Source organism: Phaseolus vulgaris, chromosome 6, assembly GCF_051622355.1.
Source record: "Phaseolus vulgaris cultivar YP4 chromosome 6, ASM5162235v1, whole genome shotgun sequence".
Taxonomy (NCBI): domain Eukaryota; kingdom Viridiplantae; phylum Streptophyta; class Magnoliopsida; order Fabales; family Fabaceae; genus Phaseolus; species Phaseolus vulgaris.
Genome location: NC_143503.1, coordinates 13,575,912 through 13,600,128, shown reverse-complemented (window position 1 = coordinate 13,600,128; position 24,217 = coordinate 13,575,912). Strand labels below are relative to the sequence as shown.

The window sequence follows — 24,217 nt, the reverse complement described above, 5'->3', positions numbered from 1 at the left end:
ATTGACATTAGTACGTTGTCTCAAACGGATTTTGTTATTTGTCTTATGTATAACTACTGAACTACTTATCCTGTCCAGTGTGCGACACTGACGCTCATTTATGAATGCATTTCTGAGGGTCCTGGATCTGTATCAATTTCTCAACTAGAGGAACTGATTCTTGTTTGGATAAGGATGCTCAAAAAGTATTCCCGATGGAGAAATGGGTATGATTCTCGAGACCTTTATAATGGTCTGCTCTGTCTTTGTGGCTCTTATAAGATATCCATCTTGTAATGGAGCTCTGGATCTGTCAAAATCAATCGGGGAAGCAACAAGACATGCCATTTTAGCTTGTCTATATGTCTCTGAAAGGAATATCAACCAAATTTTGCAATGCTTGTACCTACTTAAAGAGGCATATGCATACAGTTATTGATCCTGCCGACAACTCGAGCTTGGAGGAATTACCTTTTCGCTTGCTTGACCCGCCTATGGCAATTGTGCTATCTGCAAGAACACTCTTAGAACCTCCTCCTCTGGGAATTCCAAATGCAACCTGCAAGCACATAGACAGCGCTTCTAGCGGCCGTCTGCACTCCGACGCTCAAGTTAGATCACAGAATCACTAGAAAATAATGTGTGTAAAAAAAATGTCCCTGTATTTCTCTCTGATTTCCTTTTTATCTCCCTCTGTGTCTGTGCCTAACAGAATTCTGCTACGCTGTTCTCTGCGTGTGTCAGAATTCTGTTATGCTTTTGTATGAAAACGTACCACAGTCAGGGTCGTGGGTGTCTGGGTTTTCTGTCTGTACCTTTCACGACACAGAGTGCACCTTTATCTGGGCCGCGCCCCTCTCAGACAGTGACACGTGGAGGCATGCAACTCGCATCTAACCGTTCACGTGCCACCACCTGAAGGGCTCTAGCGCATCTCTTTGTGCGCCTAAGTTATTCCCTTGCGGAGTATGGAACGGCCAGGGGCTGTGAATCGACTTCAGCTCTTCTGGGGGTGCCTTGTGCCAATCGGCGTGCTGCTGGCATTGCTTGCAACGCTGGGCGTATCTCTTGCAATCTTCTCTCATCGTGGGCCAGTAATAGCCTGCACGGATAGTCCTTGTCGCCAGCGATCAACCTCCAATGTGGCTCCCGCAAATTCCCTCATGGAGCTCAGCCATAATCCTCGTGCACTTCTCTCCGTGTATACATACAAGAAGGGGGTGTGTGAATCCAAACCTGTACAGTTCGCCGTCAATAAGGGTAAACTTGCTGGAGCTCTTCTTTATTTTTCTGGCCTCAGTTGAGTCAACTGGAAGCACACCATCCGCTAAATAACGTTGGTAAGGCGTTATCCACGTGTCTGGCTCGTGGACAACGCAAATCTGCATCGATCTTGCCCCTTCTTCTGCTGGGTGCGCTCTAACCCTCGGCGCCCTCAGAGTTTCCTGCGTTAGGGATCTATGACTTCTCGCCGGTCTTCCCGTTGATCTACAAACATGGAGAACTTGGTGGTCTGCCACGAATGCTCGAGGCGCTTTCAAAGTTTCTTGAATGACAGTCCTCTGTCTACCCCCCTTGCTTGAACTGGCGAGCTTGGCTAGCAAGTCAGCTCGGGCATTCTGTTCTCTTGGCACGTGCACCACTTCAAATGAAGCGAAAGATCTTCTTAGCTCCTGCACGTACTCCAAGTAGGCTGCCATCTGCGGGTCGTTGGCTTGGAACTCGCCAGTTACTTGTCCCGTGACCAACAACGAGTCGCTCTTGGCCATCAGCACTCTCGCCCCCATTTCCTTAGCCAGCAGGATTCCAACGATCAAAGCCTCATACTCTGCTTGGTTGTTGCTTGCTTTGAAAGCGAACCTCAATGACTGCTCTATCAACACTCCGTTGGGCCCTTCCAAGATGACCCCAGCCCCGCTGCCCAGCTGGTTGGACGACCCATCAACAGAGAGTACCCAGCGAAAGTCACCCTCGGCGTTTTGTGTCACTTCGGAGGACAACTCGACCACGAAATCGGCGAAGACTCGCCCTTTGATCGATCCTCGGGGTTCATACTTGATGTCGAACTCCGAAAGCTCGACCGCCCACTTCACCATCCTTCCAGCCACATCGGGCTTCTTCAAAACCTTCTGGATCGGCAGATCAGTCATCACCAGTACCGTGAAGCTCTGGAAGTAATGGCGCAATCTCCTCGCCGAGAATACAACCGCTAATGTTGCCTTTTCTAGGGCCTGGTACCTTACCTCCGGGCCTTGCAGCACCTTGCTAACGAAATATATAGGCCTTTGGGTCTGGTCCTGATCCTGCACTAGCACTGCGCTGATCGCCCTCTCAGTTATGGCAAAGTACATCCTGAGGGGTGTTATGTTTTGGGGCTTGCACAGAACTGGAGAGCTCGCCAAATATTCCTTGAGCTTTACGAAGGCCTCCTCACACTCCTTTGTCCAAACAAATCTGTTGTTCCTCTTCAAACATTGGAAGTATGGGTGGCCCTTCTCTCCGCTTGCCGATACAAATCGAGACAGGGCGGCCATCCGCCCCATGAGTTGCTGCACTTCCTTCACATTGGCGGGGCTCCTCATTGCCAAAATGGCGGCGCACTTCTCGGGGTTAGCCTCAATTCCCCTCTTTGACAGAAGAAACCCCAGAAATTTCCCTGCTTCTACACCAAAAACGCACTTTTGAGGATTCAGTTTTAGCTTGTACCTGGCTATTGTGATGAACAACTCTTCCAAGTCTGTGACGTGCTTGTCTTTCTCTAGGGACGTCACGACCATGTCGTCGACGTATGCCTGCACATTCCTTCTGAGCATGGGCGCGAGCACCTTGTCCATTAGCCTTTGGTACGTGGCCCCTGCATTCTTCAACCCGAAGGGCATTACCTTGTAGCAATAACATGACCTTTCGGTCATGAAGGCGGTCTTCTCTTCGTCCATGGGGTGCATTCTAATTTGGTTGTACCCCGAGAAGGCATCCAGAAAACTGAGCAGCTTGCACCCTGATGCACTGTCTACTAGGGCGTCAATGCTTGGCAAAGGGTAAGAGTCCTTCGGGCAGGCCTTGTTCAAGTCTGTAAAGTCAACGCACATCCGCCATTTTCCGCTGCTCTTCTTGACCAGGACGATGTTAGCGAGCCATTTTGGATATTGGATTTCCCTGATGTGGCCTGCTGCAAGTAGTTTCCGTGTCTCTTCTTTGATCGCCTGTCTCTTCTCCTCATTGAATTTTCTTCTTCTTTGGCGGATGGGCCTGACTTGGGGGTCCATTGCCAAACGATGGCACAAGAAATCGGGGTCGATCCCCGACATATCTGAAGCAGCCCACGCAAACGCATCCAAGTGTCTACTTATTACTTCTGCGATCTGGTCTTGCGTCTTGCTATCCAGGGTTCTTCCCAATTTAAACACCTTACCGCTGATCTTCTTCTCGAGCCATTCCTCTACTGGCTGAGGTTTCCTCTCGCTGGCGATCACCGCCCGCGCGATACCAGTTTCTCTGGCGATCTCCGAGCAGTTTCTCTCCGACCTCGCCTCTACATTCCCCATCGGCACGTCGCCCTCGGCGACCACCTCTAACGCCGCATCCGAAACTCGCCGGGGTTCGCGCTCCGGCTCCACGCCAGGGGGAGGCATTGTGGTTACGTGGCACACAGACCTCTTGTTCTTGAGGCTGTTTTCGTAACACTTCTTCGCCTCCTTCTGGTCGGAGCAAATAGTGATGATCATACCCTCCATAGACGGCAGCTTGACCTTCATGTGCCTTGTCGAAGGCACAGCTCCTGTTCTGTTGAGCGTTGGCCTCCCCAGCAGTATGTTGTACGCTGACGGGGCATTTACGACAAGGTACCTGACCTTCTCCGTTTGTGAGGCCAAGCCGTCTGTGAAGGTCGTCCTCAGCTCGATATACCCCCTCACCTCCACTTGGTCGACCAGCACCCGGTGGACGGTCCTTCCCGCCGTAACAAGCGAGATCACAATAGGGTCGTTGTCGTGAGGCACCACGTCCCTGCGGTCCTCCTTGGTGAACGTGATGTCCACGTCGGGCGAGTGATCCTCAAAGACTTCCACTGACATTATCGACCTCGCATACGTCTTTCGTTGCGACACTGTGCACCCCCCGCCGGAGAATCCGCCAGCTATGGTGTGGATCTCGCCGTGAATAGGCACCTCGTGCTGTTGCCCTCCGCTGCTCGCCGGTTGAGCCCTTGATGCTTGGTCCGCTTGCTTCTCTAACAAGTAATCCTTCAGGAAACCACATTTGACCAGCTCGGCGAGCTGGTGCCCCAGAGCCAAACACGAATTGATAGAGTGGCCAAAACTCTTGTGGAACTCGCACCATGCGTCTGGCTTTGGCCCCAAAATCTTCTCTGCCGTTTTCTCAGGCACTTTGAGCCTGGCAGCTATGTTTGGGATGGCGATCAAATCAGCCAAACCCATCACAAACTCATACCTCGGGGGGCGATTACTCTCTCTAGGGCTCCCTGGTCCCTCGCTCTTATTTTTCTTAGGGTCGTAAGGATGACGCGTCCTTTAATCCCTCTTTCCCGCCGCCGCCTCCATTACCCTCTGAGGCTGTACCCTTGCTTGGGTGCGCGGTTTAGCTGGGGCCACATTTCCTCTCTTCTTCTTGGTGACCTCGCTCTCGGCGGCGATATGAGCCACAACACGTTGCCGGATTTCGGCGAACGTGGCGGGGTGGCTCCTGATGAGCGACTCACTAAAAGGCCCAGGCAACACGCCCTTTTTGAAGGCGTGCACGAACATCTCTTCGTCCTTTCCTGGCAAACGGACTATCCGAGCTCCGAATCTGTTCAGGAAATCCTTCAAGGACTCCCCTTGGTACTGCCTTATATCAAACAAGTCGTAAGACACCAAAGGTGGCGCCTTGTTCACTATGTACTGCTCAATAAACATCTTGGAAAACTGTTGAAACGCGGTAATGTGGCCAGTGGGTATACTGACGAACCAGTCCAACGTCGTCCCGCTCAAAGTGCTCATGAACACCTTACAATACACCGCGTCTGAGCCCCTTGAGAGCATCATCTGAGTATGAAACGTCGTGAGATGGGCTTCAGGGTCCTCCACCCCAGTGAAAGACGCTTTCACTGCCACAGTGTTAGCCGGGACTACCGAGTCCATGATCTCTTTGGAAAATGGCATAGGAAAGCTGCGTGGTGGGGATGGGGGTGCAGATCTGTCACCCGCCGCACGCTCCTCCCGCTCCTGAAGGGCTTTGCGCAGCTCTTCGTTGACCCTGTTGAGCTCTTCGTTCCTTGCTTGCGAGGCCACCAGTGCCTCGTGCATCCTTTCCTGCTCAGAACGCGATGCAGCCACGTTCTCCTGCAGCGTCCTCATCATGTCCATCACTTGCGTCATGGACACAACATCTTCGTCGGTTGATGGCGCAACTGAACTGGAGCGCGTTGTCCTCATTTTCTCAGCAAACACTCAACAAAGACTTTGAGAAACTCTAGAAACTTTGGTGTGGATGGGACCTCGATTCAAACGGGCCCCACGGTGGGCGCCAAATGATCCTGCCGACAACTCGAGCGTGGAGGAATTGCCTTGTCACTTGCTTGACCCACCTATGGCAACTGTGCTATCTGCAAGAACACTCTTAGAACCTCCTCCTCTGGGAATTCCGAATGCAACCTGCAAGCACACAGACAGTGCCTTTAGCGGCCGTTTGCACTCCCGCTCAAGTTAGATCACAAAATCACTAGAAAATAATGTGTGTAAAAAAAGTGTCCCTGTATTTCTCTCTGATTCCCTTTTTATCTCCCTCTGTGTCTGTGCCTAACAGAATTCTGCTACGCTGTTCTCTGCGTGTGTCAGAATTCTGTTATGCTTTTGTACGAAAACGTACCACAGTCAGGGTCGTGGGTGTCTGGGTTTTCTGTCTATACCTTTCACGACACAGAGTGCACCTTTATCTGGGCCGCACCCCTCTCAGACAGTGACACGTGGAGGCATGCAACTTGCATCTAACCGTTCACGTGCCACCACCTGAAGGGCTCTAGTGCATCTCTTTTTGTGCGCCTAAGTTATTCCCTTGCGGAGTAACTTAGCGCGTTTCTTCCATCTGGGCGAAATCGCACATTCCCAGGAGAACGCCAGGTGTGGCTGGACTAGGCACACTCACCAAGCATTGCTCTCTGCATACACGATTTCCCCTTCACGATGCCATGCACGTAATGGGTTGAGAGAGTAACCAATCACTGACCGGTTTATTGACTCCCTCAGGCCACTCTCGTGCACGACTATACCGACGAGGAGCTCTTCTTTCTCTGAGGTATGATCATGCGAGGTCCATGCGTAACGCTCTCGCTGGGAATCTCAGTCCCAGTTTAACTGCGTGTAACACGAAACCCCGATGACCATGCACCCGATGACTGATCGGTGCTCTATTGCTTCTCGCGTTCTCCCCCGGGTGTTTATCTTGGAACTGATCTGTCGGTGGCCACTCGGTTACTGACCACCGATCTCCATATCGGGGGATCTCCTCCATGATTACTCTGTCACCTGATCCACGTGTCCCCCGTTTATCTTGGAACTGATCTGTCGGTGGCCACTCGGTTACCGACCACCGATAACCATACTGGGTGATCTCCTCCCTCATTTCTCTACCACCTGATCCACGTGTCATCCTGCTAGTGGTCCACGTGGTTATCTGCTGCTGACGTCATCGACTACCGATGACCGACCGGATCAGTTATGATGGAAACTCCAGTAACTCTAATAAGCTGGATCTTAAAAGCAGTATTCTAGATACATACTGAGCCCATTTACTGCCTTGGCTTGTAATGGACATCAATGAAATGGAAGAGCCCATTCGATACTGCTTCTGCAGTCTAGTATTAATGCCACGGAAAATGCAGAGACTTTGATTTCAGTCGGTTGGTTCAGCTTTTCTTATGAATGCCTGGGTTTGTTTACAGGAGATAAGATGAAAAATAGAATATATTTGTTGCTAAGTTCACTCAGGGATTCTCTACTAGGAAATTATTTTGGACAACCAATTAGAGAGGCCGTTTTACACCTGTCTCACCATCTATCGATTTACTCTCTTTGCTTGGTCAAAGGAGTACTAACAGTTTGGATTTGCCTTCTTGTCAATCTGCAGTTTTGCTGATTTTGTACACCAGTTCGCTATATGATGAAAGGTACTTACGTTGCCAAAATTCGTACTCCTATTGCCCTGGTTAGCAATTCATCGACAACTATTTTCCCTAACAGTTTTCTAACTTTAATTACCAGACTTGCAGATGTGAAGTTGATTTTAGCTTCTTTGAACAATATATTCTTTCTCAATAGGAGCGATTTTCATTGTAACCACCGATAATATGAACGTGACACGACTGGTGAATCTTTACAGTTTATTATGGGGTCTTGACAATACGAACTAACAAATTCACTACAGTGAAGAAGCAGAGGAGATAATATTCCAGCTCATAAATATTGATGAATGGGACTTACTTTCAGCAAGAATTCACACAGTATCATTGAAGTGGTTGTTTCAACAAGATAACTTAATCAACTCATTATGCAATCAGATTTTAAATTTTTGCAGAAGCTATAACTTAGAAGAGACTGATATAATTCTCGGAAACAATAATCAAACTATTAACGTCCAGACACTAGCAGAGTTAGTATCAACTGAGGATAACTACGGAGCTAGAATTTTCGTGTGCCTATTAGCACAGCTCTTGGAGGAAGAAAGGCAAGAATGTGACGTAGTATGTGTTCTCAATGTCATGGCAACTATGCTCCATGTCTACCCAACTGCTTGTGAGCAATTATCTTTGCATGGAATGGCGACAACAATCAGGAGTTGGTTTTATTTGAGTAATTCCTTGTCGACAACAACTTACATGTCCATCTTGATTTTGGTTGAATTCAGTGCATCCTGAAACACTGTCTGCTGATCAAAGTTGGGTTGCGGTAACCATGAAGGTTTGAGTAGCTGAACTTCTATTTATTCATATTGCTCCGTATAAATTTAATCATTATCATGATTAGACTCCCATTTTAGGTCCTATCTTCCTCTTAGAACGGTCTACTCACCTCTATTTTTTATGTGGTTAGAGCCATTTTTCGGTCTCATTTCCCTCTTGGTTGTTTACTGACCTCTATTTTTTTTTTTTGGTTAGAGTACAATTGTTGTCGTGCAAATTTACTCTAGCTTTCGACATAGTCCCTAAATTTTCTAACGTTCCCCTCTACTTCTGTTCAGACGTGTTAGCAGAGTTTCGTTTGATTAAATTTTTGGTTAAAATATCATTCGAATCAAACATTAAATTTGTGTGATTTGATTGATTTTAATGTAATATCAAATTCGAACCTATTCATGCATAATCTTTGTCCGTAATGATGATATAGCACATTATTGAGTTTTGTTAATACGGTTGTCATTTAGCCCGATTTTCAAATTTGAATATGCCAGAGGACGTTAGTTACAAGAATTTTAGGCAGAGCGGAGCTGTACTCTGTATGACTAAAGATAACTGATGTGAGGATTGAGTGATACAATGCCCATGCATGCAAAAACATGTGTAGTACATTATAATGCATAACAGGCCACAAACAACTATTTGGAGATGTGTTACAATAATTATTACGAAATATTAGAAATAAATAGATACAAGTATAAGTATAAGCACCAAACGGGAGTAGATTACAGCAAAACCACCATTGTTACAGATGAGGTGGAAAAATACTGTGATCTGACATTACAAAATTCTATAACCGACCAACTATCCCTAAACATACTAGAAACCACAATGACTTAGTTAATGATTGTTCTCACACCACGTCCACTTCTGCAGATGATGGAGTATTCAATTCCATCCGAAAAGGTTGTTATCTTAAGTAACGAAAGTCTCTTCGTTATTGGCATTCTTTCCTTAATTTTGCATCTTTCCACCAAGAAAACACTTGAAGAGACTTCAAAGGCCGTTCTTCTTAATACTTCTATAATCTCAATGGTCAACACACCGTAGTCTGCTGCTTCTTTGAAGGGACCTGCTTTGGTAGACCTCGACGAGGGAACAAGCACTGGAGAAACTTTAATATTTGTGCTTTTGCTTCATTACTTCGCCGTTAAAAGGTAAGCCGTTCACATCAGTAACAAAAAGAAAAAGTATATTCACTTTCTGGAAAATTAATTCTAGCATATTAAAGTAAGAAAATTATATTTTACACCCCTTAATGGTCTTTTCTAAATATTTAAAACAATGAGTTTTAAATCCTAAATCTTCTATTATAGCTTGCATGATGTCCTACCAGGGTTTGTCGATTGGCAAAGCTTCTTTGTTTCATTGAAACCATCGGAGCCACTAGCCTTCATTGGCATCCGTTGCCATGACTTGTGCAGACTTCTGCATTTTGGTTCTCCTGTAATCAAGATTGCTGCTTCTTATAGTCTGTTAGAGTTATTTAACAGAATATCAGATCAAATAAACAGTAATGATGAAGAGTTGAGATGTACTGTTGGGTACTTAATGTTCATAAAGGAGCATCCAGGAAAGGCTGCTTTTCTATAATGATCTGAGAGTGGCTACAAATTGTTGCTTCTGCCTGTCAATGATTCTGGGATGGGAAAATCTGACAAAAGAAACAAAACTCTTGGAAGGGAGTAGCTGGTGTAGATTGATTATTGAGGAGATGACATTATCTTTTGCATCTCCTGCTTTAGCATCACAATCATTCATGAACAAACAAAGTCCTCAAGTACTCATAGCTATAGCTGTGCTAAATCTGCGTAAAATCCCTCAGTGGATGAGATTTGTGTTTGATAGTTGTACCGTCCCGTATCTGGGCGTTGACTAAGTCAAAGTCAAAGTCAACGGCTGAAGAGTCAAAGTCAACGCAAGGCGTCGCCTAGGTGGAGAGACGCCAAGAGGAAGCGTCGCCAAGGCAAGGCGCCGCCTAGGTAAAGGCGTCGCCCAACCAGGGCGTCGCCAGATCAAACAGTGCTAAAGCAAGGCAATCACGGTGTGGTTCCCCGATACCCATGGGTAGGAAAGACCATGGAGGGAGCGACACCGTGGGAAGGCCTCAGGTCCCGATAGCCCGGGAAAGTGATAAAGAGAATGAAAAGGTGGCTTCAAGGCCATAGTGATAGCATCAGGGTAGGGCAGCCTGACTCGTGAAGTACCCCTGCCGCCCCAGAGACGCCTTCGGGACAGATACGACCCAAGAGGAAGGTCACGCCCAGGGTAACCGGGTGCAGGGTGCGAGAGGAAGGCAGATACGCTCTCAGAGTAAGTGACTAGATGATTGGGCGCATGAGTTGGCACCCAAAAAGTCACCCCTAGCGCAGTAGCACTCCCAGCAGGAGGACTCACACGTAGAAACGTCCCCAGGTGGGCAGAAGCGCCCCCAGATGGGGTCATGGCGTCGTGAGGTCCTCCACGTGTACAACAGCCATGTCAGAATGGAAACACCCTTTAGTCAGGTGCCAGGTAATTAAATCATTCAATACAGTTCCCCTTTCGAGCATTCAGGTACTATAATGACTCCCAAGCGTTTCAACGTCTTAAATGCGCTACGTTTTCTAATTAAACGCTTTAATGAGTGCGTTACGTTTGTGATTAAAAGCGCTTTAAGGCGCTTTAAATGCTTGGGTAGTTTAAATAGCGCGGAGGATGTTGGAAAAAGGGTTGGAACTTTTGGCAAATTTACCAGAGAACTCTCTAGTTGCTTGCTCGTGCTTCAAGGTTACGTACAAGTGACTGGGGAATATTTTTTCCTGAAAGAGACAACACACACACAGATATACACAGTTCTTTTACCACCTTCAGAGTGCCATACACGGTGCTCAGAGACGTAGGTGGACAGTTTTGGTGTTTCTTGCTGGCTGACTTGAGCGTCGGAGTGCACACGGCCGCTAGGGCGCCTCTTTGTCCTCTTTTTTGCAGGAATCCACAGGTAACCAGTGGGAAGGAGTCCCTAGCTGACGGTTGAGGTCGCGCACGAAGACGTCCCGGTAAACCGGACGGAACATTTGGCGCCCACCGTGGGGCCGATATAAAACATCAGTCCCATCACAAGTTCGAGAAAACCTACCAAGTTATAGTAACGTTGAAGGAGGTTGGAGTGACAATGGCCCCCACCAGACGACGCACAGCACGCGCAGCCCCAGCAGAACTATCCATGCAGCAGGTCCTGGAAATAATGAGGGGGCTGCAGCAGGACATGGCGGATTCGAAAATGGAGCAGGAACGCATGCAGGCAGACCTTGACGCCTCGCATGAGCGGAACGAAGAGCTCCACCGTGTGAATGAGGAGTTGCGCCAGGGCCTGAGAAATGATCGGAGGCGGCCTGGACATGACGATATGGAGAACCATTCCCCACCAAGGGAGTTTTCCACTCCTTTCTCACAGGAGATCCTAGACGCAGCGATCCCGAACACGTTCGCGGGACCCAAGGTGATCTTCACCGGGATGGAGGACCCAGAGACACACCTTGCCGCATTCCACACACAGATGGTCCTGATAGGCGGTTCTGATGCTGCCAAGTGCAAGCTCTTCATGAGCACCCTGACCGGGATGGCTATGGATTGGTTCATTAGCCTCCCCGAAGGTCACATCACATCTTTCCGCCAATTGTCGCGATTGTTCAGGGAACAGTACTTAGCCAACAAGGCCCCGCCGCCGGTCTCCTACGATCTGTTCGATGTGAAGTAGTATCAGGGGGAGACCCTGAAGGAGTATATCAATCGCTTCGGGGCCCAGGTCGTGAAGGTTGGTACAACAGAGGAGCCTATGATCGTGTACGCATTTGTGAAAGGCGTATGCCCTGGCCCCTTTGGAGAATCTATTATCCACAACCGCCCTAGGACTTTCGCCGAACTACGGCGTAGGGCGGTAGAGCATATTGCTTCTGAAGGGGAGGTATGTGTGAAGCGCACCAGCATCGTGCCCTCACGCCCAAGGGGACCGGCGCGAGCTCAGCCCGTCAAGGTCAACGAGACCACGACGGGAAGAAAGAAGCCAGAGGCGAGACGCCCCTACGAGGCCAGAAAGCCCCAGCCCCGGGGTCCAGCAGGGGGCGATCGCCCCGCTAGAGAAAGAGCGAGACCGGCGAGGTACAACTTCGTGGTTGAGTTGAAGGATTTGATCGCCGTGCCTAACATAGCTGAGAGGCTGAGGCGACCGGCGAAGACCGACAAGGTGTTAGGGCCTCGTAAAGACTCTTGGTGCGAATTCCACGAGGCTTTCGGGCACCACATTGATAATTGCCTGTCGTTGGGCTACCAGCTAGATGAGCTGGTGAGGACTGGGTTTTTGAAAGATTATGTCGCAGATTCCACAACGACCGCCACCTTGCCGCCGCCGGCAGATGAACCAGCACATGAGATGCCTGTGCTTGGCGAGGTCCACACCATTGCTGGAGGTTTTTTCCGGCGGAGGACCCACCGCCTCCCAGCGGAAGAAATACGCGAGGGGGGTGAATTCAATCGAAGAGAGGCTCTCGGGGGAGCCATGGGAGTCAGATATTGTGTTCACAAGAAGAGACCTCCGAGATGTGGTACCCCACGACAACGACCCCGTTGTCATCTCAGTCGTCACCGCCGGAAGGAAGGTGCACAGAGTGCTGGTAGACCAAGGAAGTTCGGCAGATGTCATGTTTCTGTCGACCTTTAATAAGTTACGGTTGTCCCCCGATCTGTTGAGTCCCTATACTGGGTGCTTGTATGGGTTCGGAGATAACCAGGTAGAAGTCCGGGGGTACCTGGAGTTGAGGACCACGTTCACAGACGGAGAGGCCTCCCGTACCGAGAGCATCCGGTACCTCGTCGTGAACGCTAATTCCGCCTACAATATTTTGCTAGGTAGACCGGCGTTAAACCGTCTGAGCGCGGTGTCCTCCACCCGTCACATGAAGATGAAGCTGCCGGATCTCAGTGGCCGGGTGATAGTCATCAGGTCAGACCAGGAGGAGGCGAGGAAATGCTATGAAAACAGCCTGAAAACCAAGAGAGGCATATTCATGGTGTATGAACGTCCGCCGAGCGCGGACGCGACGATGATTGAGGCGACGCCCGCTGGGCTGACGCCTGAAGAGGCCATCGCGGAGAGGGCGATGCCCGAAGCAGATGTGCCAATGGAGGAAGGCCCTGACGACCCGACGCCCGTGGAAGAGGCGGCGCCCGTCGAAGATGACAGCAGGGAGCAGCCTGCGGCTAACGCCGTAGAAAGGGAGATTGGCGGCAAGACTTTCAAGTTAGGAAGTTCGCTAAGCCCAAAAGAACAAGAAGGGGTGGCAGAAGTGATTTCACGCCACCTAGATGCCTTCGCATGGTCCGCCTCGGATATGCCAGGCATCGACCCCGATTTCCTGTGTCACCACCTCAGCATGGACGCCACGGTCCGCCCCGTGCGTCAGAGAAGGAGAAAGTTCAATGAGGAACGACAACAGGTGGTGAAAGACGAAACGCAGAAGCTGCTGAGCGTTGGCCACATCAGGGAGATTCAGTACCCTGACTGGCTCGCCAACGTCTTCTTGGTGAAAAAGGCGAACGGAAAGTGGAGGATGTGTGTTGACTTCACGGACCTGAACAAGGCATGCCCAAAGGACTCGTATCCGCTGCCCAGCATCGACGCCTTGGTAGACAGTGCGTCCGGCAGCAAGGTGCTAAGTTTCCTGGACGCCTTTTCAGGGTACAACCAAATCAAGATGCACCAAAGAGACGAGAGCAAGACTGCATTCATGACTGAGACATGCAGTTACTGCTATAAGGTGATGCCCTTCAAGCTGAAAAATGCGGGCGCCACGTACCAGAGGCTAATGGACAAGGTCCTGGCGCCAATGCTTGCGAGGAATGTGTACGCCTATGTAGACGACATGGTGGTGGCGTCGCAGAATAGGGCGCATCACATGACAGACCTGGAGGAGTTGTTCGACACGATATCCAAGTACCGCCTCAAGTTGAACCCCGAGAAGTGTGTTTTCGGGGTAGAGGCCGGTAAGTTCTTGGGTTTTCTGCTCACCGAGAGGGGGATAGAGGCGAACCCCGACAAATGTGCGGCTATTATCGCCATGCGGAGCTCGACATCGGTAAAGGAGGTGCAACAGCTGACAGGGCGGATGGCGGCGCTCTCGAGGTTTGTTTCAGCCGGAGGAGAGAAGGGGCACCCATATTTCCAGTGCCTCAAGAGAAACAGTCGCTTTGCATGGACTGATGAATGCGAAGCGGCTTTCATTAAGCTGATGGAGTACCTGGCGACGCCACCAGTCCTCTGCAAGCCGGTAGCGGGCGTGCCCCTCCGGTTATATTTTACTGTAACGGAGCGGGCCATCAGTTCCGTGTTGGTCCAAGAGCAGGACCAGAGTCAGAAGCCCATCTACTTCGTAAGCAAGGCCTTACAGGGGGCTGAGGCGAGGTACCAAGCATTAGAGAAGGCGGCGCTGGCGGTAGTGTTCTCTGCTAGGAGGCTCCGTCATTACTTCCACAGCTTTACGGTGGTGGTGATGACCAACCTCCCTATACAGAAAGTGCTGCAGAAACCTGATGTGGCAGGAAGAATGGTACGCTGGGCGGTGGAACTGTCAGAATTCGACATCCAGTACGAGCCTAGAGGATGCATCAAAGGGCAGGTGTACGCAGATTTTGTAGCAGAACTTTCGCCCGGAGGTGAGCAAGAGGTGGAAGCGAGTTCGCAGTGGTTGCTCTCGGTTGATGGCTCTTCCAACCAATAGGGGAGCGGTGCGGGAATAGTCTTGGACGGACCCGACAGCATACTGATCGAGCAGGCCCTGCGCTTCGCCTTCAAGGCAAGTAACAATCAGGCAGAATATGAAGCCCTGATAGCAGGAATGCTCTTGGCCAAGGAGATGGGCGCACAGAACCTCCTGGTGAAGAGCGACTCTCAGTTGATTACGGGGCAGGTGTCGGGTGAGTTCCAGGCGAAGGACCCACAGATGGCGGCGTATCTAAAATGCGTCCAGTTGTTGAGGGGGGCGTTCAACGCTCTTGAGCTGATACATGTCCCGAGGGAGCAGAATGCCAGAGCTGACCTGCTCGCAAAGCTGGCCAGCTCAGGCAAGGGGGGTAGACAGAGGACAGTGATCCAGGAGACCCTCAAAGCTCCGCGTCGATTCGTGGAAGACAACAGGGTGGATGTCCTCCAGATTTATACATCAAGGGGAAGGTCGAGGAGTCATTCCTCTTTGACCCAAGATACGCAGAGGGCGCCCCGCATCAGCATGTACGCGGGTGTGCCTGAGGAAGAGCAGATGCAGGTATGTGTTTTGTCCAAGGGAGACACCTGGATGACGCCCTATAAGCGATACCTGGCGGATGGGGCTCTTCCAGTGGACCCTGAAGAGGGTAAAAAAGTCAAAAGAAATGCCGCAAGATATACTTTGGTGGATGAGGTGCTGTTCAGGCACGGTTTCACTCACCCTATCCTAACATGCGTCAGTGGCGATGAGTGCACCAGGATAATGGCGGAGCTACACGAAGGCATCTGCGGAAGCCACGTAGGGGGAAGATCCTTAGCCTCCAAGGTAATACGCGCAGGCTTCTTCTGGCCAACAGTGAAAGAGGACTGCGCACGTCACGCCCAGCGGTGTAGGCAATGCCAAAAGCACGCCGACTGGCACAAGGCGCCGCCAGAAGAATTGCGGTCCATATACAGCCCGTGGCCTTTCCATACATGGGGAATTGACATCCTGGGCCCTTTCCCACCAGGCAGATGAAGTATCTGATCGTCGCCATCGAATACTTCACTAAGTGGATAGAGGCGGAGCCCGTGGCACAGATCACTGCACATAAGGTACATCATTTCGTGTGGAGAAACATTGTGTGTCGCTTTGGCGTACCTAGGCGCCTGATATCTGACAACGGGACCCAGTTTGCCAGTCAGCAGTTGCGAAATCTGTGTGCTGAAGTAGGAATCAAACAAGTGTTCGCATCGGTTGAACACCCCCAGACCAATGGACAAGTAGAGTCGGCAAACAGAGTTCTGCTGAGGGGGTTAAAAAGAAGGTTAGAGAAAGCCAAAGGGGCGTGGGCGGAAGAGGTGCCAAGGATTGTATGGGCATATCACACCACGCCCCAATCCTCTACAATGGAGACGCCCTTCAGTTTGGTGTACGGGTCGGACGCGATGATTCCAGTAGAAATACATGAAAGCTCGACACGTTTTCAAAACTTTGTGGCGGAGGAGTCCAATGAAGAGAGGCGGGTTAACCTGGATCTGCTAGAAGAAGCCAGGGAAGAAGCTAGAATAAAAGCTGAAGCGATGAAGAGAAGAGTAGAGCGGCAATATAGCTCTAAGGTAAAGCCGCGACAGTTTCAGGTTGGCGACCTAGTGATGAGGAAAGCTCACCCATACGAGTTGGAGAATAAGCTGTCTCCCAAGTGGACCGGGCCCTTCAGAGTTACTGAAGCTAAGGGCAACAGTTCGTACAACCTGGAGACTTTAGATGGAGGCCCCATCCCGCACAGTTGGAATGCAGCCAACTTAAAATTTTATTTCAGTTGACTTATGTAAGTAGTATGTAACAATTTAGTTGAAGGGGACGCTCTTTTTCCCCCTTGGGGGTTTTTTAATGAGGTCACCCTAATAAAAGGAAAAACCAGTTTGAGAAAAAGAAGTGCCTTGGTTTTCAGCCTTTATCTTTCTCTGTTTGAAGAAATGTGATGCGCCGCCTATGCCATGGCGTCGCCAAGAAAGAAGGCGTCGCCTAGGTCATGGCGTCGCCCAGAAAGAAGGCGTCACCTAGACAGGGGCGTCGCCCCTGAGAAGGCGTCGCCCAAATGAAGTTATGTAACGTTGGAAGAACAGGACGAAAGGAAAGTGCGCAGTGCATGATGCATATGCAAAGTAAGGTGGCGTTGCAAAAAATCAAGTATGATATTGAAAAGTTGTTGTTACAAGCAATGTTCAATACAAGTACAAACGGAGCAAACGCTACAAATCATGCAAAAACACGAACAAGCCATTCCTCAGTGGTCATCAGAGTTATCACTGGAGGAAGGCGAAGCCCCTTTCCCAGCCTGCAGAGCTCGAGTAAGTCGTGTCCTCTTTTCTTGGTTTATCTTCGAACCTGCACCAAGGGAGAAGATGTGTTAGAGACATCATGAAGCAAGACATGCACGTACAGAAAGTAATGAAGGCTGAGTTTTCTAAGGCAGTGGGTCTTACATATGTACTTCTCGAGAGCCCCAGCGTTGAACTCCAGGCTGATCACCGTGGCAGAGTCAAAACCTCCCGCCTCAGCAAGAATCCGACAAGCTATTTGATCACTTGGAGCCAGCTTCTTGAGGGGTTTGGCTTTGAAGGCCTTTTCCTCTCTCACCCAGTACAACGGAAACCCATCCAGAGCGTCGGGAACAAGATCAGTACGACAGATCTTGAAGAACCGGCCTTTCCACCCGGTGAACGAGCTTTGGAAGGGTGTGAAGAGAACTCTCCCGGGTACATTGTTGAGAGTTACCCAGAGGTTGTGTCTCTGCCTCTTCACCTCAAAGAAGTGAAGAAAGAGGTCAACCGAGGGTGCACAACCTAGAAACCTGAAGAGAATGTCGAAGGCTTTGACAAAGGCCCAGCTGTTGGGGTATAACTGGGCCGGAGCAACGTTGATCTCCGTCAGCAGTTCCTTCTCGAACCAGGAGAAGGGTAAGCGCACTCCGATGGTCTTGAACACCACCTGGTAAAAGTAAAAGAAAGGGACCCCTTCGTTGGCCCGTTCGTCTCCACATACTGGCTCCCCTAGAGTGCAAGGGAGCACAGCGATGTCATCGTCATGCCTCCTCGCGAAGGCCCGGTGGTCATAGGAACACGAATCCCCTTTGTGTTCCCTTATGGCCCTGGTAGAGAGTAAGCATGAACACTCGTCAAGAAGTTCACTCGAAGCCCAAGGGTACAAGTCTTTGGGACGGACCCTGGAGGAAGCAGCGTGAGAAGACATTCTTTAACAAGATCAGGACTGCCAGAAATGCAAGAGTTGAGCGAGGGAGCGAAGGCTGGAACAACCCTTCGTCAGAGAAGAAAGGGTGCAAGAAGGAAGGGTGCAAGAGGAAAGAACGCAAGGAGGTTATGAAGAGTGAGAAAATGATGAGGATAGTTCCAGAGTTTGAAGAGTTAAATAAAGCGGTTAGAGCGCCAAACGACGCGAATGGATGCACCGCACGATTGGTCCACGTGGTAGAAGATGGAAGGATAACCCTGGCACCACTGGTTAAAATCAGAAAACGTCGTATCAACAGAATATCCAGGGGTACGAAGCGCCGTCGAAAGTGAGTTAGGGGCACAGCAGGAGTCAGAACTTAATGGAATGACTGAATGCCCCCATCAACCATACAAGCAGCGCCACGTGGATCAAGTCGAATGACGGAACGTCCCATCAGCCATACAAGAAGCGCCACGTGGATGGCACAGGCAAAACCTTGAGCTCTCCGCTGTCATCAGGCGTCGACCAAGGCAAGAATCAAAGTCAATGTCGAAGTAAAGGTAACGCCCGAGGCGTCGCCTGAAAGGACGTGAAGGGGGACGCCAGCGTGAGACGTCACTGGTGTCGCCAACCCACATACCAACTGGCGTCGCCTCCCCGATACCGACAGGTAGGAAAGACTGTGGAGGGAGACGAAATCAAAGAAGGCAAAGGTAGTCACTGGGATCGCCTCCCCGATACCCACAGGTAGGAAAGACTGTGGAGGGAAACGAAATCAGAGAAGGCCAAGTTAGTCACTGGCGTCGCCTCCCCGATACCCACAGGTAGGAAAGACTGTGGAGGGAGACGAAATCAAAGAAGGCAAAGGTAGTCACTGGCGTCGCCTCCCCGATACCCACAGGTAGGAAAGACTGTGGAGGGAGACGAAATCAAAGAAGGCAAAGTTAGTTGCTGGCGTTATCTCCCCGATACCCACGGGTAGGAAAGACTGTGGAGGGAGACAAGATCGCCAAACGCCAGCGAATTGCTGGCAGGGTGTTCCCCGATACCTATGGGAAGGAAAGACCATAGAGGGAACGACCCCCCCAAAGCACTCGACGTTTTAGACACCCGGGGACGATACGGCACTGCTGTAGCAGGTCTCTCCTTTGGCGTGGGCGCCGGGGGCTAAGAATCAGGGAGAGAACCGTTTCGGTGTTAGAGACACCCCGTGGACGATACGGCGTCGCTAGGTGAGCCTCTCCACGGGCGTGAGAGTTGGCACGCGACCTTTCCCGGTCATACAGGGCTGCCCAACGAAGCAAAGAAGTGAATACGATACAAACAGAACAACCGAAGCATAAGAAGGCAAAAGATGAGAATAAGATCGCACAAGCAGAATCGTATATGGCAAAGACACAAAGGCAATCATATGAACACCCAAATTTGTAGCAAAAGTACAGATAGTTCAAAGAATTACAAGTTTGAACAGAGAAAGTCAAAAGCAAGCGTAAAGAATAAAGGAATTAAGCTTGAGAGTGACGGTGGCGGTTGAGAGATAACGGTTCAGTCATCCACGTCCATGGGCACGACCTTCCCGTTGACGACATGGTGCATGGGGTCGCAGTTCGAAATATTGATGCCAGGGTTCTCACAGGACGCCTCGGTCAGAGCCTCCTGGAACCCCTCCTCGAAAGTACCCGCCATCTCCTGGATAAGGAACCTTTTCTCCTTCTCCAGCTCCTCAACGGCGGCATCCCCAGAGGTCACCTGCTTCTCCAGAGCCTCTTTCTCAACGCGAAGTCGACTGACCTTGACCTGTAGTTTGTCGTAGTCAGCCCGGAGAAGGTCCATAGCTTTGGCCTGGGTGGCCATTTCCCCCTCCATTCGCTCCGTCTTGTCAGCCTGCTCACGGCAACGGTCCTTCAAGTCCTTTTGAATTTCTGCATCAGCTTTGAGCAATTCCTGAAGGCCAGCTACCTAGACTTGGAGGGCGACTTCACGAGTAAAAAAGCCAGCCTGGAGCTCCAATGCCTCTGCCAGTTGCCTCTCAGTTTCTGCTTTTGACTCTTGCGCTTGCTTCAGAGAGGTTTGGTAGGTTTCGTTCTGGCGCCCCAGGGTCCTCATTTCCTCTTCCAGAGTAGTCGCCTTTGTTTCCAAGGCCTGGAGAGTTTGAGCTTGCATGGCCGCGTTTCTGGCCTGGGCGCGCCATTCAAGGGCCACCGCCAGGAAGGCCCCCAAGTAGAAGGGCATGCCTTCCTTCCTGTCGGTGCCCTCTGGCAGAGTCCCGCCACTAAAGCCCCTCACTAGATGCATAATCGGAGGAGGGATGGCGATGAAGTCAGGGGCGGCAGCGACGGCAGCAGGGGAAGCAATGGCTTCTGTCGGCGGCGGAGGCGTGGCAGATTCGGCGCCTTCGCCCCTTTCCTCTTGGAGCGGCATGGGAGGGAGTGAGGTCGCACTTGGGGGGTTGTCCATGAAGGGGTTCCCTCCCTGGGGCGACGCTTCTACCGAAAGAGGAACCCGCGCAGATTTTCTTCTTCTGAAGGGAGCCACGCCTTCTGAGTCCTCATCATCTGATAGAATCTCCAAAACCCGTTTCCCTTTGTCAAGGGGGGTTGGAGCCGGTGACGAGGCCGCGACGAGGGGAACAGCGACGATGGGTAGAGGAGAGCGAGGAGTCTGAAGTGCTGCGAGGCTGTGAGGAGACGACGGAGGTGAACTCAAGGTAGCCTCGGCGGTGACCGGAGGAGGCGGCGACAGAGTCGGTGGGGGAACCGGATCAGCAGCAGGGGTGGAGGAGGTGCCCGCCTTGGCGGCACGTGCCTCCTTCATTGCCTTCACCAGCATCATTCTCTTGGAAGCGCCCATCACCGATCCTACATCAAGACAGACCAAACAGCAAAAATTAGGACCAAAGCAGCTATGCAAAATTACAACACACCTGGAGGTGTGATATGCAAGTAACACAATATAGATGAGTATAAGAGTCCGGGGGAACGAACGTTCGACAACAGACTGTTCACAACAAAAAGATGAGGGGAGAGCCCCTTACCAAAGTAGGTGGTCAGGGCGTGAGCATTGTACTCGCTAGCGACTAGCTTCAGGGTATAAAAAATGATCCCCAGCCCGGCCAAGGCTTTGCTTACCTCCCTATCGGCGGGAGATAGCTCTTCCAGGGTTTTGGCCCTGAGCAATTTAGGGCGCTCCGTCCAGTAAAGGGGGAAGCCATCCAAAGCTGTAGGATCGTGCTTGGCGCTGCACACCCTGAAGAACTTCCCTTTCCAGTTCTTATAAGAATTCTGGAAGAGGGATAGGAGGATCCTGCCTGCGATCCCGGAAAAGCTTACCCAGAAGCTCTTCCCCTGCTTCTTCACCTCAAAGAAATGCAGGAATACATCTACGGAAGGGGGGATGCCCAGGTGTCCACAAAGAGTTTGAAAGCCCCTCACGAATGCCCAGCTGTTGGGATGAAGCTGGGCGGGGGCAGTGTTGATTTCAGTGAGACGTTCCCGTTCGAAGGGAGTGAACGGGAGACGCACTCCTACGCGCTTGAACACGGTCTGGTACATGAAGAAGAAGGGTTTCCCCTTTGTAGGCCTGTCGTCCAAGCAAACAGGTTCCCCAGGCCTGCCAGGACGGACGGATATGTGGGCGTCGTGTGTGCGGAAGAAGGCTTTAAAGTTGTACAAATGAGGATCCCCCCGGTGAGCTTCCAGGTCCTGGAAGGAAGTCAGGCTGGTGCATTCACTCAGGAGCTCGTCGGGGGCCCAGGGTAGAAGGCTTTGTAGTTGGACTTGGGGGTCGTGGGGGAAGAATCAGGCTCCGCGTTCGCGCGCGTCATGGTGAAAATAGATAGCTGGAGAAAGAAGAGAGGAAAAAGGGTTTAGCAAGTGTAGCCATGGCAAGAAGGGGAAAGAGCCCCAGGAAGCGTCACCCACGCGAGAAAAATCAGAGGAGGAAGAAGAAGCGGAGAGATGCAGTAATACGTGAATAACAACAGTCCCAGGCAGTTCAATAAATCCTATAATGCGACGAAAGGGAAGAGTCGTGAGTACTCGAAATCATACCTTTGCTATAGGAATGGAGGCGGTAGAAGAGCGCAGGAAGGAGAGAATCGCAATTGCAGAGAAAAAAGGGTTTTGAAGGCGATGAACAGTGCGGAGTTGCAGAGCGAATGAATGTAACAGTAGGGTGAGCGCGGGGTTTGGAGTAACTTAAACGTTACATTTCACAACTCAAGAGGCGCTAACTGAGGGCCGCAGGATCGGGCCACGCGTCAGAGGGTCAATTGCCCAGGGGAAACGCAAAGGTCTCTAAAGGAGGGCCGCGCGATGGGCCACGTGGCGCGCGATCAAGGTTAACCCAAAAGGTGTTATCATCATCGTTTCAGAGGAGGTCAAATCAATCAGTAAGAGCGCTCCTAGGGTTCAGAGAGCGTCACGTCAACAATTCGAGAATTGTTGAGTCAGCAGGGAATGACACGTCATCAGGATGGCACGTGGACAGCGTGGGCGAGACTTTAGTCTTTACGCTGAAGACAAGTCTTCAGCTTAAGACTGGGGGGCTTGTGTACCGTCCCGTATCCGGGCGTTGACTAAGTCAAAGTCAAAGTCAACGGCTGAAGAGTCAAAGTCAACGCAAGGCGTCGCCTAGGTGGAGAGACGCCAAGAGGAAGCGTCGCCAAGGCAAGGCGCCACCTAGGTAAAGGCGTCGCCCAACCAGGGCGTCGCCAGATCAAACAGTGCTAAAGCAAGGCAATCACGGTGTGGTTCCCTGATACCCATGGGTAGGAAAGACCATGGAGGGAGCGACACCGTGGGAAGGCCTCAGGTCCCGATAGCCCGGGAAAGTGATAAAGAGAATGAAAAGGTGGCTTCAAGGCCATAGTGATAGCATCAGGGTAGGGCAGCCTGACTCGTGAAGTACCCCTGCCGCCCTAGAGACGCCTTCGGGACAGATACGACCCAAGAGGAAGGTCACACCCAGGGTAACCGGGTGCAGGGTGCGAGAGGAAGGCAGATACGCTCTCAGAGTAAGTGACTAGATGATTGGGCGCATGAGTTGGCACCCAAAAAGTCACCCCTAGCGCAGTAGCACTCCTAGCAGGAGGACTCACACGTAGAAACGTCCCCAGGTGGGCAGAAGCGCCCCCAGATGGGGTCATGTCGTCGTGAGGTCCTCCACGTGTACAACAGCCATGTCAGAATGGAAACACCCTTTAGTCAGGTGCCAGGTAATTAAATCATTCAATACAGTTCCCCTTTCGAGCATTCAGGTACTATAATGACTCCCAAGCGTTTCAACGTCTTAAATGCGCTACGTTTTCTAATTAAACGCTTTAATGAGTGCGTTATGTTTCTGATTAAAAGCTCTTTAAGGCGCTTTAAATGCTTGGGTAGTTTAAATAGCGCGGAGGATGTTGGAAAAAAGGTTGGAACTTTTGGCAAATTTACCAGAGAACTCTCTAGTTGCTTGCTCGTGCTTCAAGGTTACGTACAAGTGACTGGGGAATATTTTTGCCTGAAAGAGACAACACACACACAGATATACACAGTTCTTTTACCACCTTCAGAGTGCCATACACGGTGCTCAGAGACATAGGTGGACAGTTTTGGTGTTTCTTGCTGGCTGACTTGAGCGTCGGAGTGCACACGGCCGCTAGGGCGCCTCTTTGTCCTCTTTTTTGCAGGAATCCACAGGTAACCAGTGGGAAGGAGTCCCTAGCTGACGGTTGAGGTCGCGCACGAAGACGTCCCGGTCAACCGGACGGAACAATAGTTCAAGTATATCTGACATACTGGATAACCTTACTGCAAGTAACTTGAGTTCGGAGATTTTGGTTGTATTTCTAGAACAACTGAAATCTAACTTCTTAACTACCGAGCAAATTGCAACTATAAGGGGGTGAAACCTGGATGACACCCTACAGACACTACTTGGCTAACGGGATACTCCCGCTAGAGTCCATAGAGGCAGAGTAGTCAAGAAAAATTCGAGCAAGTATACTCTTGTAGATGAGAATCTGTTCAAACATGGGTATACCCACCCTATCTTGGCTTGCATAAGTGGTGAGCAATGCACACGGATTATGGCAGAGCTCCACGAAAGAATATGTGGGAGTCACATCGGCGACCAAGCTTTGTCGTCAAAAGCCATTCGCGCAAGATACTACTGGCCAACCATGAGGGAAGATTGCACGAGGTATGCACTACGATGCAAGCAGTGCCAGCAACATGTTGACTGGCACAAGGCGCCACTAGAGGAGTTGCGATCGATTCACAGCCCATGGCCGTTTCATACCTGGGGGATCGACATTCAGAGGCCATTCCCTTTAGCGGTGCGACAGATGAAG

The 24,217-nt window shown here is 50.7% G+C and overlaps 1 pseudogene; it reads left to right on the top strand.

Moving 5' to 3' along the window:
- The first annotated feature begins 60 nt into the window (after positions 1-60).
- LOC137833267 (protein PUTATIVE RECOMBINATION INITIATION DEFECT 1-like) lies at positions 61-23,773 on the top strand (annotated as a pseudogene).
- Positions 23,774-24,217: the final 444 nt, after the last annotated feature.